A 17,267-nucleotide genomic window follows, 5' to 3' on the forward strand; every position below is an offset into this window, starting at 1 on the left:
GCTTTGAAATGACGAACTTTCACAACGGTGCACACTTGGGGAAAACACAATTTTATCTTGAAATTTTAGTGAGGGATCACCTTATAATGCTACCATCATCCTAAGCAAGATAAGATGCATAAAAGGATTAACATCACATGCAAATCATAAGTGACATGATATGGCCATCAACTTGTGCTTTTGACCTCCATATCCAAAGCACCGACATGATCTCCAAAATTGCCAAGTCAATTTATTCAAATCCTGCATAATTCCAGGAGTTTAGATATATTCTCATTTCTTTCAAATTTATCCCCAATATCCCTGGGCTTTTCCCTTTTGATAGATGTCTATTTATGGGCAGAATTAAAGGAGAAGAAAAGGACTCACCTTATCCGAAGCCACCTGGGCCTTTTCCACTCCAACCAGCCCGCCTCACTTAACTCTTTCAGCCCAGCAAGGCCACCAATGCCGATCACTCCTGTTCTTCTTCTAGCTCCTGTACGGCAGCTCATCCAGCAGGTCCACGTCGACGCTTGTGTTGATTTGACGGCCGGAGATGCTCCCTTGTTAGATTTTATAGTCCCATATATGTGTACGTATGATGTAACATTGTACCCCTTCATTATATATATGTGATAGGCCACCCCTAGAGGGTTGTGCCGGTTCTCCCAAATCTATTGCCTTACATGGTGTCGGTGTCAAAACAGGCGGATCTCGGGTAGGGGGTCCCGAACTGTGTGTCTAAGGCAGATGGTAACAGGAGGCAGGGGACACGATATTTTACCCAGGTTCGGGCCCTCTTGATGGAGGTAAAACCCTACGTCCTGCTTGATTTATTCTTGATGATATGAGTATTACAAGAGTAGATCTACCACGAGATCGGAGAGGCTAAACCCTAGAAGCTAGCCTATGGTATGATTGTTGTTGTCCTACGGACTAAAACCCTCCGGTTTATATAAACACCGGAGCGGGTTAGGGTTACACAAGGTCGGTTACAAAGGAGGAGATATCCATATCTGTACTGCCTAGCTTGCCTTCCATGCCAAGTAGAGTCCCATCCGGACACGAGACGAAGTCTTCAATCTTGTATCTTCATAGTCCAACAGTCCGACCAAAGGATATAGTCCGGCTGTCCGGAGACTCCCTAATCCAGGACTCCCTCCGTAGCCCCTAAACCAGGCTTCAATGACGATGAGTCCGACGCGCAGTATTGTCTTCGGCATTGCAAAGCGGGTTCCTCCTCCGAATACACCACGGAAGAATTTGAATACGAGGATAGTGTCCGACCCTGCAAAATAAGTTCCACATACCACCGTAGAGAGAATAATATTTCCACAAATCTAATATGCTGACACGTCTTGTCACGTACACAATGCGAGGCAGTTTCTTGACACGTCTTGTCAAAGCAGAGATCATGTTCCCCTTATTACGGGATTCTCGTCAATACAGGCGTGGGTAACCCAACCGCGCCATCGATTACGGCGCTTCGGGGATAAGCGAGTTTTACTAGGCTAGTGGGGGCGCACAGTTTCGGCCGCCCTTATAAAGGGATAAGGCTTAACCTTTTTCTACCCACGCCTTCTTCCTCCTTGCTCATCCATTCTCACGCACTTGAGCTCCAACACCCAAGTCCACATCTTTCTCCTCAACCTTCTCCAAACATGTCCGGAGCAGGAGGAAAGTGGATGGCTTCCTCCGTTACGGATGGACACATCAAAAAGCTGCGCGGAGCCAGATACTTAGCCGTGAATATCGCGTATCGGCTGCCCGCTGCGGGCAGATCGTCCCTACCCCGGAACCTCATGAGAGGGTAGTTTTCCTCCACCACTTCCTCCGCGGACTGGGGTTTCCCCTTCATCCATTCGTCCGCAGTCTCATGTTCTACTACGGGCTGGACTTCCATGATCTGGCCCCGAACTTCATCCTCAACATTTCGGCGTTCATCATTGTCTGCGAGGCTTTCCTCCGCATCCGCCCCCACTTCGGCCTATGGCTAAAGACCTTCAATACCAAGCCGAAGGTGGTGGGCGGCCAACAAGCCGAATGCGGCGGAGCCATGGTGGGCAAGATGCCCAAAGTTATATGGCTTGAAGGCTCCTTCGTGGAGACCATAAAGGGGTGGCAATTGGCGTGGTTCTATATCACCGAGCCGCGCGACACCAAATGGGTGGCTGCCCCGAGTTTCGATCCGGATTCCCTACATGGCTCACTTCCTGGAAAGAGAAGGGCTTGTCGTGGGGTTCATCGATGGAGCTGGACGGACTCCAGAAATGTATCCTGAACATGGCAAGCAAGAAGCTCAAGATTGTCAACATAGTCCAGGTCATGCTCGTCCGCCGGATCCTCCCGTGCCAACAACGGGACTTCAACTTATGGGAGTTCGACCCGGCCCAGCTCCAGACTCGGAGCGAGCTCTTCGACATGACGCACAAGGACGTCTGGAAGGTGCTGTTCAAGGGCGCAGAGGTCCCTCCCTCTCTCACCGAGGACCGTGGGTTAAGCGCGAAGCGCCGAGCTCATTCGGTGAGTTCCATACATCTGGTAGGATATCTATTTCCCCTACCTTAACCATGTGCGGGGTCTGATCTCCATGCCATTGACAGGACTGGGTGGATACGTCGGGGCAGATTAACTGTCCGGCCCCTCTGCCCGAAGACACTGCGGACGCTCTCCTGACGGAGATGCTGACTCCGGCTCCCTACAAGGTGCCGGAGAAGACCAAGAAGGCCAAGGGAACCCGAAAGAGTTCCCGACACCAGGCGTTATCGGACTTATCGTCCGATAACTCCGCGACGCACTCCTCCCCCGAAGACGAGGAGGAAGATGCAGATGCTACCCCTCCAGTTGGGGGAGACAAGAAAAGGAAGGCCGCCCCTACTGGGGGGGGGGGCGAAGGGTCCAAGAAGGGAAGGACTCTCCTTCCGGACTACTCCACCACCGCCGCCGAATGCGAAGACGAGTGGCTGCTCAGGGCCAAGCCCCTGGAGAAGTCGTAAGTATTCGGATACCAGGGTAACTCATAGCATTGCTTTGTCGCACTGCTTCTCCAAACGCCGAATTATGATTGTGCAGACCGCCCCGAACCCATATCGATGTATCATCGTCGAACGGCTCCCTGGGCTCGTCGGATATGGATAGCGATCCGCTTCCGACCGCCACCTCCCCGTGCCCTACGGACAACGCCGAGGTGTTGTCTCAAGAGGCACTGGGTCGAGGGGAGACAATCCCGGAGGTGCCTCAAAGCGACCTTCCGGACTCCGGGAGCAGGGGGAGCAAAGCCCCCGAGGGCTCCGAGTTCGGCCCTAAGCCGAACACTGCGCCGGAACCTCCAGTGATTCCGAACTCGGGCAGGCGGCCTCCTTCCAAGAGGGGCAAGACGCCTATGCTGGTGACCTCTACCCATCCAGAGGCACCGGACAATCTGCTGGGAGCGCTTCGCAACGCTTCCATTGACGAAGAGCACCAAACACCCAGAAGGTTCAGTCCGCCAAGAGCGGACTGACTGAAGCCTATGCCAGCCTTCTAACAGGCTTCGAGGTAAGTTTTTAAAATGTGGGAAAAATATTACCGCATAGACAATAGCCCCCGATTCTCTGTTCGGTGTTCACAAAGAAAAGCCGAACAGAGGATCAAACAATATCGCAGGAGTCTAATATAAGTATGTCTATATGCGTATGCAGGCTTCGCTGCTGGCCTGTGCCGCACTGACTGCGGAGGTCGCCACACTGAAGCAATACCTTAAAGGGTCCAAGGATGAGCTCGGCCTTGCCAAGAGGAAGCTCGAGGAGAACAAAGGTAAGTAGTACCTAGTCTATGGATATGTATAAAAAGAAAGTGATTGCAAAATGACAGGATTATCGTAAATTTGCCAGTAGCCACGACCGAGGTGGCGACCTTGAAGCAAGCGCTATCCGAGGCCGAAAACAAAGCGGCCAAGGAGCGCACCGAGCGGGAGAGGCATGAGGCACGGGTGGGCGAGGTGCAGCAAGAGCTCCAAGCTCTCGTGTCGAAGCATGAGGCGTTGGAGCGTGACTCGAAGACATGAGAGTCCAAGCTTTCTGCGGCCCTCGAAAGCGCGAAAAGTGCCAAGGCTAAAGCCAAAAGAGCCCTCCAGGAGATTGAGGCGATGAAGAAAATAAATTACTTGTTACTTACCCGAATCCGGAGCTCTCTAGGAGCATTCGCAGATTTGCCCCGCAGCGGTGTCGGATGCCGCACAGTTTTACCAGGCCGAGGAGGGAAGCTCAACAGAGAACTTGTTCTGGTCTCAGTATATTGGGACCGAACACCCGATGCCTCTGAGCGACCAGCTGAAGCAACTGATCGAGCTGCACAAGGCGGCCGAACAGGCCATGAAGGGCTTTATAGTCCGGCTGTGGCCTGGCGACGCCCTTCCGAACAGCTACTTCGACCTGGTGAGGTGGCTTGTAGATGCCTGCCCACGGCTGGAAGTCATCAAGCGGCCCGTCTGCATCGAAGGTGCACGCCGGGCTTTCGCTCGTGTGAAGGTGCAATGGGCCAAGCTAGGCGCCGTGAAGCTGATCAAGGAAGGGCCGCCGGAGGCCAAGGAGCATCGCCACCCCGAGGTGTACTATGAGGGTGTCCTGAAGGGTGCTTGTCTCGTAGCGGACGAGTGTACGAAAGATGTAATATTCGAGTAAACTTGCTCGTGTGATCATGTAGTTATGAAAACTTGTTCATATGCGCTATGCAACGCTTGTTTGAATTTAAAATATTACCTTCTGTTTGGCTGTTTATCAAATCTGAGAGATGGCTAGTCGTCGGCTTCTGCCCCCATGCCACGAGTGCTGGGGTGTTAGGGATAAAGCTGGGCACTCTTGTTCCCATTGTTGGGTCCTTCGAGGGAGGTGCTCAGCACGACGAACAAGGCAATCAGACTATAATGCGTTATCACTCTCACTTAGCCATAGAATTCCATAATTTTAAATTTCAGCGAAGCCCATAGTATTCGGAAGGCCGAATTCGGGGCGCGATACACGCCTTAAGCCAGACAGGGCCGACTCCTCGCTCTAAGCGGCATAAGTCTTTAGGGACTCGAAAACCTCTCGAACAGCGACCAGTCTCTCGCCTTATCATGATAGTCAGTTTTAGCTTTCTCTACCGAGGTGCTTTGCCCAGCTGAACCGGGGCACAATCGCAGTAGTTCTCCCAGTGCTACCTTAGCCGATATAGCGGAACGTAAGGTACCAAAATATGGGAGCCGGGCAAACCCAACTATTAACCAAAGACATGATTCGGAGATGATGCATATAATGCTATAAGTTCGGGGTGCCGCACTTGTGAAAGTGTTCGGACTTCTCACACCATATTATGGGGTACTTAAGCCCCTAGTGTATTGGTCATACCAAAGTGTACGGTTGCAAGGTGTCATTAATGAACACATATATATAAAAAAGAAGAATGCAATAAAAGCCTTAATGCAATGCATTGTTTATTAAAAAACGTGCGTTAGAGCAGAATTATACAGATAGTGCGATAAGAAAAAAGTAGGACTATGTCCCCTCCAAGGGCAAGCTAAGGAATAATATTAAAGCAAGTATTTCACTCGTTATTGTAATCCACCTGGGAGTTTCATGGTGTGATGTAGCTTTCTGCCTCCTTGGTTGCTGCATCATGTGTTCGGCAATCATGCTGCCGGACAGGATTTAATGTCCTGAAAGAGAGAAAAATAACAAAGCGGGAAGCCCCTAGTGCGTTTTAAGCCGCGTCTTGGGGCGTGCCGTAGTCGTGCCCCCTCCCTACCTGTGCCCATGGTATTTTTAATGCGTAATTATGTACGCGTGGCATGAGTTTCACCGTTTGGCTTGGGCCGGGGTGGGGGCCACATTGCTATGCGAGCTCGAAACGTGCCAGGCGGTCCTGTTGCCGATTACTCCGGGCGCACTTCGAGGTGTTCGGGTCCTTATATGCCAAACTAGTGGATTGCCTTAAGAGGCTGCTTTGCGCTTCCGCTGCGAGGGCCGCAGTGTGCTCCTCCGTTTGGAGAGAGTGCTCTGTGTTTCCATTAACTGTAATGACCCCCTGAGGTCCTGGCATCTTGAGCTTGAGGTATGCATAATGCGGTATCGCATTGAATCTCGCAAATGCGGTTCGCCCGAGCAGTGCATGATAACCACCGCGGAACGGGACTATATCAAAGATTAACTCTTTGCTTCGGAAGTTATCCGGGGATCCGAAGACCACTTCCAGTGTGACTGAGCCTGTGCAATGGGCCTCTACACCTGGTATGACGCCTTTAAAGGTTGTTTTTGTGGGTTTGATCCTTGAGGGGTCTATACCCATTTTGTGCACCGTGTCCTGGTAAGCAGGTTCAGGCTGCTGCCGCCATCCATAAGGACTCGAGTGAGGTGAAATCCGTCAATAATTGGGTCTAAGACCAGTGCGGCGAATCCGCCATGACGGATACTAGTGGGGTGGTCCCTGCGATCGAAGGTGATCGGACAGGAGGACCATGGGTTGAACTTTGGGGCGACTGGCTCCAACGCATATATGTCCCTGAGCGCACGCTTCCGCTCCCTCTTGGGGATGTGGGTTGCGTATATCATGTTCACCGTCCGCACTTGTGGGGGGAACCTCTTATGTCCTCCGGTATTCGGCTGCCGGGGCTCCTCCTCGTCATTGCTATGTGGCCCCTTATCTTTGTTTTCGGCAATTAACTTGCCGGCCTACTTGAACCCCCAACAATCCCTATTGGTGTGGTTGGCTGGCTTGTCGGGGGTGCCGTGTATTTGACACGAGCGATCGAGTATACGGTCCAAACTGGACGGGCCCGGAGTGCTTCTTTTGAATGGATTTTTCCACTGACCGGGTTTAGAGCCTTTGAATCCGGCATTAACTGCAGTATCCTCGGTATTGTCGCTGTTAATGCGGCGCTTATGTTTGTTGCGACTGACCTGCTACTGCCGTCCTTGGTATCCGAAGTACCATGGTTCTTTGATATGTTGTTACTGCGAGCCAGCCAACTGTCTTCTCCCGCACAAAAGCGGGTCATGAGTGTCGTGAGGGATGACATAGATTTTGGCTTTTCCTGACCAAGGTGCCGGGCTAGCCACTCGTCACGGATGTTGTGCTTGAAAGCTGCTAGATCCTTTGCATCCGAACAGTCGACGATTTGATTTTTCTTTGTTAGGAACCGTGTCCAGAATTGTCTGGCTAATTCCTCTGGCTGCTGAATTATGTGGCTCAGGTCATCGGCATCTGGTGGTCACACATAGGTGCCCTGAAAGTTGTCGAGGAATGCGGCTTCCAGATCCTCCCAACAACCAATGGACTTTGCTGGCAAGCTATTGAGCCAATGCCGAGCTGGTCCTTTGAGTTTGAGTGGGAGGTATTTAATGGCGTGTAGATCATCACCACGTGCCATGTGGATATGCAAGAGGAAATCCTCGATCCATACCGCAGGATCTGTTGTGTCATCATATGAGTCTATATTTACGGGTTTGAAACCCTCTGGGATTTGATGATCCATTACTTCATATGTGAAGCATAAGGGGTGTGCGGCACCTCTGTACTGGGCTATATCGCGACGCAGCTCCAATGAGTCTTGCCCGCTGTGTTCGGCCCGACCGGATTTACTTTTACTGTATCCGGCGTGACGTTTATCGTCTCGCATAGTGGTGTGCCCTCGTGATTCGTAGATCGATCTTGCATGTTTTTCTTTCCTCCACAACGTCTTGCAGGTCTGGCGTATTTCCCCATGCCTTTTTATTTGAATGGCGTCGGGGTGCAGGCTGAGCTTTTGGCTGGAATGCCTCTCTATCGCGGCCACGAGGTGGCCGATCAGCCGCGTCATACGCTTCTTCCTCCAGTCGGGGTAGCAACCTGCATTTCGGGTAACTCTTGGAGGGGTGTTCGAGTTTATATTCCTGGCTGCGAGGACTTCAGTCCATCTGTCAGCTAGCAGATCTTGATCATCTTGAAGCTGCTGCTGCTTTTCTTAAGGCTATTTGCCGTGGCTATAAGCCGGCGCTTGAAGCGCTCTTGTTCGACGGGATCCTCTGGCACGACGAATTCGTCATCGTCGAGGCTTGCCTCGTCTTCGGAGGGGGGCATGTAATTATCATCCTCCGCCTCTCCATCAGCCGCTCTCTCTGGAGGGCTGGCCTCTCCATCCTCCTGTCCTAGATCGTGCTGGAGGGGATTGTTGCCATCTTTGGCACTATCCGGCGTGTTATTATCTCCTGTGCCGGTATCACCACTTTTGCTTTGGCGGGACTTAGAGCGGCGCCGCTGACGTTGGCGCTTGGGTTGCTTCTTGGAGGGGTCATCCTCCGCTGTCTCGTTGCCATTGCCTTCTTTGGGTGTGTCCACCATGTATATATCGTATGATGAGGTGCCTGTCCAGTGCCCTGTGGGCGGTGGTTCCTCTTCGTCTCCTGCATCGTCATCCATACCGTCGATGTCTTCGGAGTCGAAGTCGAGCATGTCGATTAAGTTGTTGACAGTGGCTACTAAGTGGGTGGTGGGTGGGCATCGAATTTCTTCGTCGTCCGCATCCCAATCCTGCCGGTCATAATCCGGCCAGGACTCTCCTGACAAAGAGAGAGAGACCTTAGTGAATTCAGTATATCGCTGAAGGGCGAGTGCTGAAAGATATCCGCGGCAGTGAACTCCATGATCGGCGCCCAATCGGATTCGATTGGTAGGGGTGTGGATGGTTCAGAGTTCGGAGGAGAGTCCGGCAATGTGGAGTCACGGGCCTTGCGAAGGATAAGGTTGGTGTTCGACTCGATCGCCGTTGAGGTTGTAGCCTCCATGGCGGGGTCTAGCCACCCGCCCTCGGTCGGCGCAGTTGGCTCCGAATTAAAGGTTGGAGCGGATGCGGGTGCGGCCTCCAGGGCACTGTTCGGCAGCAGAGCTAAATCATGCCCATCGTGACAGTGCGGCGCACTCGGCAGGGGCTCGAATCCGTTGAAGATCAAGTCTCCGCGGATATCGGCTGTGTAGTTTAAGCTTCCAAACTTGAACTGATGGCCAGGGGCGTAGCTTTCAATCTGCTCCAGATGGCCAAGCGAATTGGCCCGCAGTGCAAAGCCGCCGAATACAAAAATCTGTCCTGGGAGAAAAGTCTCACCCTGGACTGCATCGCTAACGATGATCGAAGGAGCCATCAAGCCTGGTGATGACGACACAGAGGAACTCTCAATGAAAGCACCAATGTCGGTGTCAAAACCGGCGGATCTCGGGCAGGGGGTCCCGACCTGTGCGTCTAAGGCGGATGGTAATAGGAGGCAGGGGACACGATATTTTACCCAGGTTCGGGCCCTCTTGATGGAGGTAAAACCCTACGTCCTGCTTGATTTATTCTTGATGATATGAGTATTACAAGAGTAGATCTACCACGAGATCGGAGAGGCTAAACCCTAGAAGCTAGCCTATGGTATGATTGTCTGTTGTCCTATGGACTAAAACCCTTCGGTTTATATAGACACTGGAGAGGGTTAGGGTTACACAAGGTCGGTTACAAAGGAGGAGATATCCATATCCGTCCTGCCTAGCTTGCCTTCCACGCCAAGTAGAGTCCCATCCGGACACGAGACGAAGTCTTCAATCTTGTATCTTCATAGTCCAACAGTCCGGCCAAAGGATATAGTCCGGCTGTCCGAAGACCCCCTAATCCAGGACTCCCTCACATGGTATCACGCTAGGTTACGATCGCTTCTGCTAAAACCCTAATACCCGCACCGCCGCCGCCGCTGTCTTCACCGCCGTCGCTCCCGATCGCGCCGCCGCCATGTCGAGCGCCGCCTGTCTGGTTCCACCACCGCGGGGTTCCTGTCGGCCTCCCTCGCGGCACTGCTGTCCCTCCCGCTGGACGCCGCCGATGTGCCAGCCCCGCTCGGGACCCGGAGCGTAGGCTCCTTCTTCTCGACTCCGCCGGCGCCCTCGTCGTTCGGGCGCGAGCTCGCGGTGCACACCGCGGCTGCGTCGTCCGCCTCCTCTCCCGCGGGTGCTATCCCGCCGCTACTGCCGGTGGCGCCCGAGTCTGCCTTCATGGCAGGGTTGTCGGCATCGGGCCCGGCTGAGGCGCCATCTGCCCCCGTGCGCTTTATTCCTCCGGTCATGTCCCCGATCACGCTGACGACCTCTATGGTGCCATCATCCCAGGCCGTTTCCTCAACGGGATCGTTGCTGCCGCCGCCGTTTCACTTCGGCCATCTTATCACCATCAAGTTGTCATCTGACAACTACATCTTCTGGCGGGCGCAGGTTCTTTTGCTCCTTGGGAGCCATTACCTGCTTGGCTACATCGATGGCTCTCTCCCTTGCCCCCCCCGCACTGGTGGACAACGTGCACGGTCCGGTCTACAATCCGTCTCACCGTGTTTGGACGGGGCAGGACCAGGCGAACCTCTCCTCCATCCAGGGGTCGCTGTCTCCGGCTGTCACCCGACTTGTTGTCTTCACCAAGACGTCTCATGAGGCCTGGACCATCCTTGAGCGCTCATTTGCGGTGCAGTCTCAGGCCCGCGTCTCTGCACTCCGTCGTCAGCTTGGCGAGTGCGAGAAGCTTGACTCCACGGCCACGGAGTTCTACAACAAGGTCAAGGGCTTTGCTGACACGTTGGCCTCCATTGGATAGCCACTCACCGACTCCGAGTTCAACTCCTTCATCGTCAACGGGCTTGATGAGGAGTATGATGCTTCGGTTGAGATCATCAACGAGCGGGACAACTCGACTCCCATGATGGTGTTGGGGAACGTAGCAGAAATTCAAAATTTTCCTACGTGTCACCAAGATCTATCTATGGAGAAACCAGCTACGAGTAGAAGGAGAGTGCATCTACATACCCTTGTAGATCGCTAAGCGGAAGCGTTCAAGTGAACGGGGTTGATGAAGTCGTACTCGTCGTGATTCAAATCACCGATGATCAAGTGCCGAACGCACGACACCTCCGCGTTCAACACACGTACAGCCCGGTGACGTATCCCACGCCTTGATCCAGCAAGGAGAGAGGGAGAGGTTGAGGAAGACTCCATCCAACAGCAGCACAACGGCATGGTGGTGGTGGAGGAGCGTGGCAATCCCGCAGGGCTTCGCCAAGCACCGCGGGAGAGGAGGAGGACTTGGGAGAGGGGAAGGGCTGCGCCAGAACTTCGTCTATAGATCCCATGCGCCTCCCCACTATATATAGGGGTGGAGGGGCTGGTTTCTTGCCCTCCAAGTCCATTGGGGCGTTGGCCAAGGTGGGAGGAAAGAAATCTCATTATTTCCTTCCCCACCGATTGTTATCCCCCCCTTTTTAGGGATCTTGATCTTATCCCTTCGGGATATGATCTTATTCCTTCTAAGGGGGGGTCTTGGTGCGCCTTGACCAGGGGTGTGGGGCCTTGCCCCCACTACCCACGTCCATGTGGGTCCCCCCATGCAGGTGGGCCCCACTCCGGAACCTTCTAGAACCTTCCCGGTACAATACCGAAAAATCCCGAACATTTTCCGGTGGCCAAAATAGGACTTCCCATATATAAATCTTTACCTCCGGACCATTCCAGAACTCCTCGTGACGTCCGGGATCTCATCCGGGACTCCGAACAACATTCGGTAACCACATACAAACTTCCTTTATAACCCTAGCGTCATCGAACCTTAAGTGTGTAGACCCTACGGGTTCGGGAGACATGTAGACATGACCGAGACATTCTCCGGTCAATAACCAACAGCGGGATCTGGATACCCATGATGGCTCCCACGTGTTCCACGATGATCTCATCGGATGAACCACGATGTCAATGACTTAATCAATCCCGTATTCAATTCCCTTTGTCTATCGGTATGTTACTTGCCCGAGATTCGATCGTCGGTATCCAATACCTTGTTCAATCTCGTTACCGGCAAGTCACTTTACTCGTTCCGTAACACATCATCCCGTGATCAACTCCTTGGTCACATTGCGCATATGATGATGTCCTACCGAGTGGGCCTAGAGATACCTCTCCGTTTACACGGAGTGACAAATCCCAGTCTCGATCCGCATAAAACAATAGATACTTTCGGAGATACCTGTAGTGCACCTTTATAGTCACCCAGTTACGTTGTGACGTTTGATACACCCAAAGCACTCCTACGGTATCCAGGAGTTACACGCTCTCATGGTCGAAGGAAGAGATACTTGACATTGGCAAAGCTCTAGCAATTGAACTACACGATCTTTTGTGCTAGTCTTAGGATTGGGTCTTGTCCATCACATCATTCTCCTAATGATGTGATCCCGTTATCAACGACATCCAATGTCCATAGCCAGGAAACCATGACTATCTGTTGATCACAACGAGCTAGTCAACTAGAGGCTCACTAGGGACATATTGTGGTCTATGTATTCACACGTGTATTACGATTTCCGGATAATACAGTTATAGCATGAATAAAAGACAATTATCATGAACAAGGAAATATAATAATAATACTTTTATTATTGCCTCTAGGGCATATTTCCAACAGTCTCCCACTTGCACTAGAGTCAATAATCCAGTTCACATCGCCATGTGATTAACACTCACAGGTCACATCGCCATGTGACTAATACCCAAGAGTTTACTAGAGTCAGTAGTCTAGTTCACATCACTATGTGATTAACACTCAATGAGTTTTATGTTTGATCATGTTGCTTGTGAGAGAGGTTTTAGTCAACGGGTCTGAACCTTTCAGATCCGTGTGTGCTTTACAAATCTCTATGTCATCTCCTAGATGCAGCTACCACGCTCTATTTGGAGCTATTCCAAATAACTGTTCTACTTTGAGCTATTCTAAATTATTGCTCCATTATATGTATCCGATCTCTCTACTCAGAGCTATCCGGATAGGTGTTAAGCTTGCATCGACGTAACCTTTACGACGAACTCTTTTACCACCTCCATAATCGAGAAAATTCCTTAGTCCACTAGTTACTAAGGATAACTTTGACCGCTGTCCTGTGAGCCATTCTTGGATCACTCTTGTACCCCTTGACTGACTCATGGCAAGGCACACTTCAGGTGCGGTACACAGCATAGCATACTGAAGAGCCTACGTCTTAAGCATAGGGGACGACCTTCGTCCTTTCTCTCTATTCTGCCGTGGTCGAGCTTTAAGTCTTAACTTCGTACCTTACAACTCAGGCAAGAACTCCTTCTTTGACTGGTCCATCTTGAACACCTTCAAGATCATGTCAAGGTATGTGCTCATTTGAAAGTATTATTAAGCATTTTGATCTATCCTTATAGATCTTGATGCTCAATGTTCAAGTAGCTTAATCCAGGCTTTCTATTGAAAAACACTTTCAAAATAACCCTATATGCTTTCCAGAAATTCTACATCATTTCTGATCAACATGTATTCATCAGAAATTCTATAGTGCTCCCACTCACTTCTTTGGAAATACAAGTTTCTCATAAACTTTGTACAAACCCAAAATCTTTGATCATCATCAAAGCATACATTCCAACTCCGAGATGCTCACTCCAGTCCTTAGAAGGATCGCTGGAGCTAGCATACCTTTTAGCATCCTTAGGATCGACAAAAACTTTCTGATTGTATTACATACAACCTTTCCTCACGAAAACTGGTAAGGAAACTCGTTTTGATATCCATCTGCCAGATTTCATAAATACAGCTAATGCTAACATGAATCCGACGGACTTTAAGCATCGCTACGGATGAGAAAATCTCATCGTAGTCAACTCCTTGAACTTGTGAAAAACTTTTCGCCACAAGTCGAGCTTCATGGACGGTGACATTACCATCCACGTCCGTCTTCTTCTTAAAGATCCATTTATCTTAATGGCTTGCCGATCATCGGGCAAGTCCACCAAAGTCCATGGATCCGTTCTCGGATTTTATGGCCTCGAGCCATTTATCGGAATCCGGGCCCACCATCGCTTCTCCATAGCTCGTAGGTTCATTGTTGTCCAGCAACATGACTTCCAAGACAGGATTACGTACCACTCTGAAGTAGTACGCATCCTTGTCATCCCACGAGGTTTGGTAGTGACTTGATCCGAAGTTTCATGATCAATATCATAAGCTTCCACTTCAATTGGTGTAGGTGCCACAGGAACAACTTCCTGTGCCCTGCCACACACTAGTTGAAGAGACGGTTCAATAACCTCATCAAGTCTCCACCATCCTCCCACTCAACTCTTTCGAGAGAAACCTTTCCTCGAGAAAGGACCCGATTCTAGAAACAATTCATATTGCTTTCGGATCTGAATTAGGAGGTATACCCAACTGTTTTGGGTGTCCTATGAAGATGTATTTTATCCGCTTTGGGTTCGAGCTTAATCCTGAAACTTTTTCACATAAGCGTCGCAGCCCCAAACCTTTAAGAAACGACAACTTAGGTTTCTCTAAACCATAATTCATACGGTGTCATCTCATCGGAATTACGTGGTGCCCTATTTAAAGTGAATGTGGTTGTCTCTAATGCCTAACCCATGAACGATAGTGGTAATTCGATAAGAGACATCATGGTACGCACCATATCCAATAGGGTGCAACTATGATGTTCGGACACACCATCACACTATGGTGTTCCAGGCGGTATTAATTATGAAACAATTTCCACAATGTCTTAATTGTGTGCCAAAACTCGTAACTCAGATATTCATCTCTATGATCGTATCATAGACATTTTATCCTCTTGTCACAATGATCTTCTACTTCACTCTGAAATTACTTGAACCATTCAATAATTCAGAGTTGTGTTTCATCAAGTAAATATTCTCAACATCTACTCGAATCATCTGTGAAGTAAGAACATAACGATATTCACTGCATGCCTCAGCATTTATTGGACTGCACACATCAAAATGTGTTACTTCCAACAAGTTGCTATCTTGTTCCATCTTATTGAAACCGAGGCTTTTCAGTCATCTTGCCTATGTGGTATGATTTGCATATCTCAAGTGATTCAAAATCAAGTGAGTCCGAACGGTCCATTTGCATGGAGTTTCTTCATGCATATACACCAATAGACATGGTTCGCATGTCTCAAACTTTTCAAAAACGAGTGAGTCCAAAGATCCATCAACATGGAGCTTCTTCATGCGTTTTATACCATTATGACTTACATGGCAGTGCCACAAGTAAGTGGTACTATCATTACTATCTTATATCTTTTGGCATGAAAATGTGTATCACTACGACCGAGATTCAATAAACCATTCCTTTAGGTGCAAGACCATTGAAGGTATTATTCAAAAATAGAGTAACCATTATTCTCCTTAAATGAATAACCGTATTGCGATAGACATAATCCAATCATGTCTATGCTCAACGCAAACACCAAATCTCGGTGGTAGAGGGAGCGTGCGATGCTTGATCATATCAACCTTGGAAACACTTCCAACATATATCGTCAGCTCACCTTTAGCTAGTCTCCGTTTATTCCGTAGCTTTTATTTCGAGTTACTAACACTTAGCAACCGAACCGGTATCCAATACCCTGGTGCTACTAGGAGTACTAGTAAAGTACACATTAACATAATGTATATCCAATATACTTCTATCGACCTTGCCAGCCTTCTCATCTACCAAGTATCTAGGGTAATGCTGCTCCAGTGGTTGTTCCCCTTATTACAGAAGCACTTAGTCTCGGGTTTGGGTTCAACCTTGGGTTTCTTCACTTGAGCAGCAGCTGAATTGCCGTTTCATGAAGTATCCCTTTGTTCCCTTGCCCTTCTTGAAACTAGTGGTTTCACCAACCATCAACAATTGATGCTCCTTCTTGATTTCTACTTTCGCGGTGTCAAACATCGTGAATACCTCAAGGATCATCATATCTATCCCTGATATGTTATAGTTCATCACGAAGCTCTAGCAGCTCGGTGGCAATGACTTTGGAGAAACATCACTATCTCATTTGGAAGATCAACTCCCACTCAATTCAAGTGATTGTTGCACTCAGACAATCTGAGCACAAGCTCAACGACTGAGATTTTCTCCCTTAGTTTGCAGGCTAAGAGAATCGTCGGAGGTCTTATACCTCTTGACGTGAGCACGAGCCTGAAATCCCAATTTCATCCCTCGAAACATCTCATATGTTCCGCGACGTTTCGAAAACGTCTTTGGTGCCTCTACTTAAACCATTTAACTGAACTATCATGTAGTTATCAAAACGTGTATGTTCGATGTTCGAAACATCCACAAACGACGTTTGGGGTTCAGCACACTAAGCAGTGCATTAAGGACATAAGCGTTCTAGTGTCCACATAATCGCTACTGTCAACTTTCAACTATATTTTCTCTAGGAACATAACTAAAACAGTAGAACTATAGCGTGAACTACGACATAATTTGCAAAAGGTCTTTTGACTATGTTCAGGATAATTAAGTTCATCTTATGAACTCCCACTTAGATAGACATCCCTCTGGTCATCTAAGTGATCACATGATCCGAGTCAACTAGGCCGTGTCCGATCATCACGTGAGACGGACTAGTCATCATCGGTGAACATCTTCATGTTGATCGTATCTACTATACGACTCATGCTCGACCTTTCGGTCTCCGTGTTCCGAGGCCATGTCTGCACATGCTAGGCTCGTCAAGTTAACCCTAAGTGTTTTCGCTGTGTAAAACTGTCTTACACCCGTTGTATGTGAACGTAAGAATCCATCACACCCGATCATCACGTGGTGCTTAGAAGCGACGAACTGTAGCAACGGTGCACAGTTAGGGGAGAACACTTCTTGAAATTTTGTAAGGGATCATCTTATTTACTACCGTCGTCCTAAGTAAACAAGATGCATAAACATGATAAACATCACATGCAATCAAATAGTGACATGATATGGCCAATATCATTTTGCTCCTTTTGATCTTCATCTTCGGGGCTCCATGATCATCATCGTCACCGGCATGACACCATGATCTCCATCATCATGATCTCCATCATCGTGTCTTCATGAAGTTGTCACGCCAACGACTACTTCTACTTCTATGACTAACGCGTTTAGCAATAAAGTAAAGTAAGTTACATGGCGTTCTTCAATGACACGCAGGTCATACAATAAATAAAGACAACTCCTATGGCTCCTGCCGGTTGTCATACTCATCGACATGCAAGTCGTGAATCCTATTACAAGAACATGATCAATCTCATACATCACATATCATTCATCACATTCTTCTTGGCCATATCACATCACATAGCATACCCTGCAAAAACAAGTTAGACGTCCTCTAATTGTTGTTGCATGTTTTACGTGGCTGCTATGGGTTTCTAGCAAGAACGTTTCTTACCTACGCAAGACCACAACGTGATATGCCAATTGCTATTTACCCTTCATA

The sequence above is a fragment of the Triticum aestivum genome, chromosome 7A (genome assembly GCF_018294505.1).
Source record: "Triticum aestivum cultivar Chinese Spring chromosome 7A, IWGSC CS RefSeq v2.1, whole genome shotgun sequence".
Taxonomy (NCBI): domain Eukaryota; kingdom Viridiplantae; phylum Streptophyta; class Magnoliopsida; order Poales; family Poaceae; genus Triticum; species Triticum aestivum.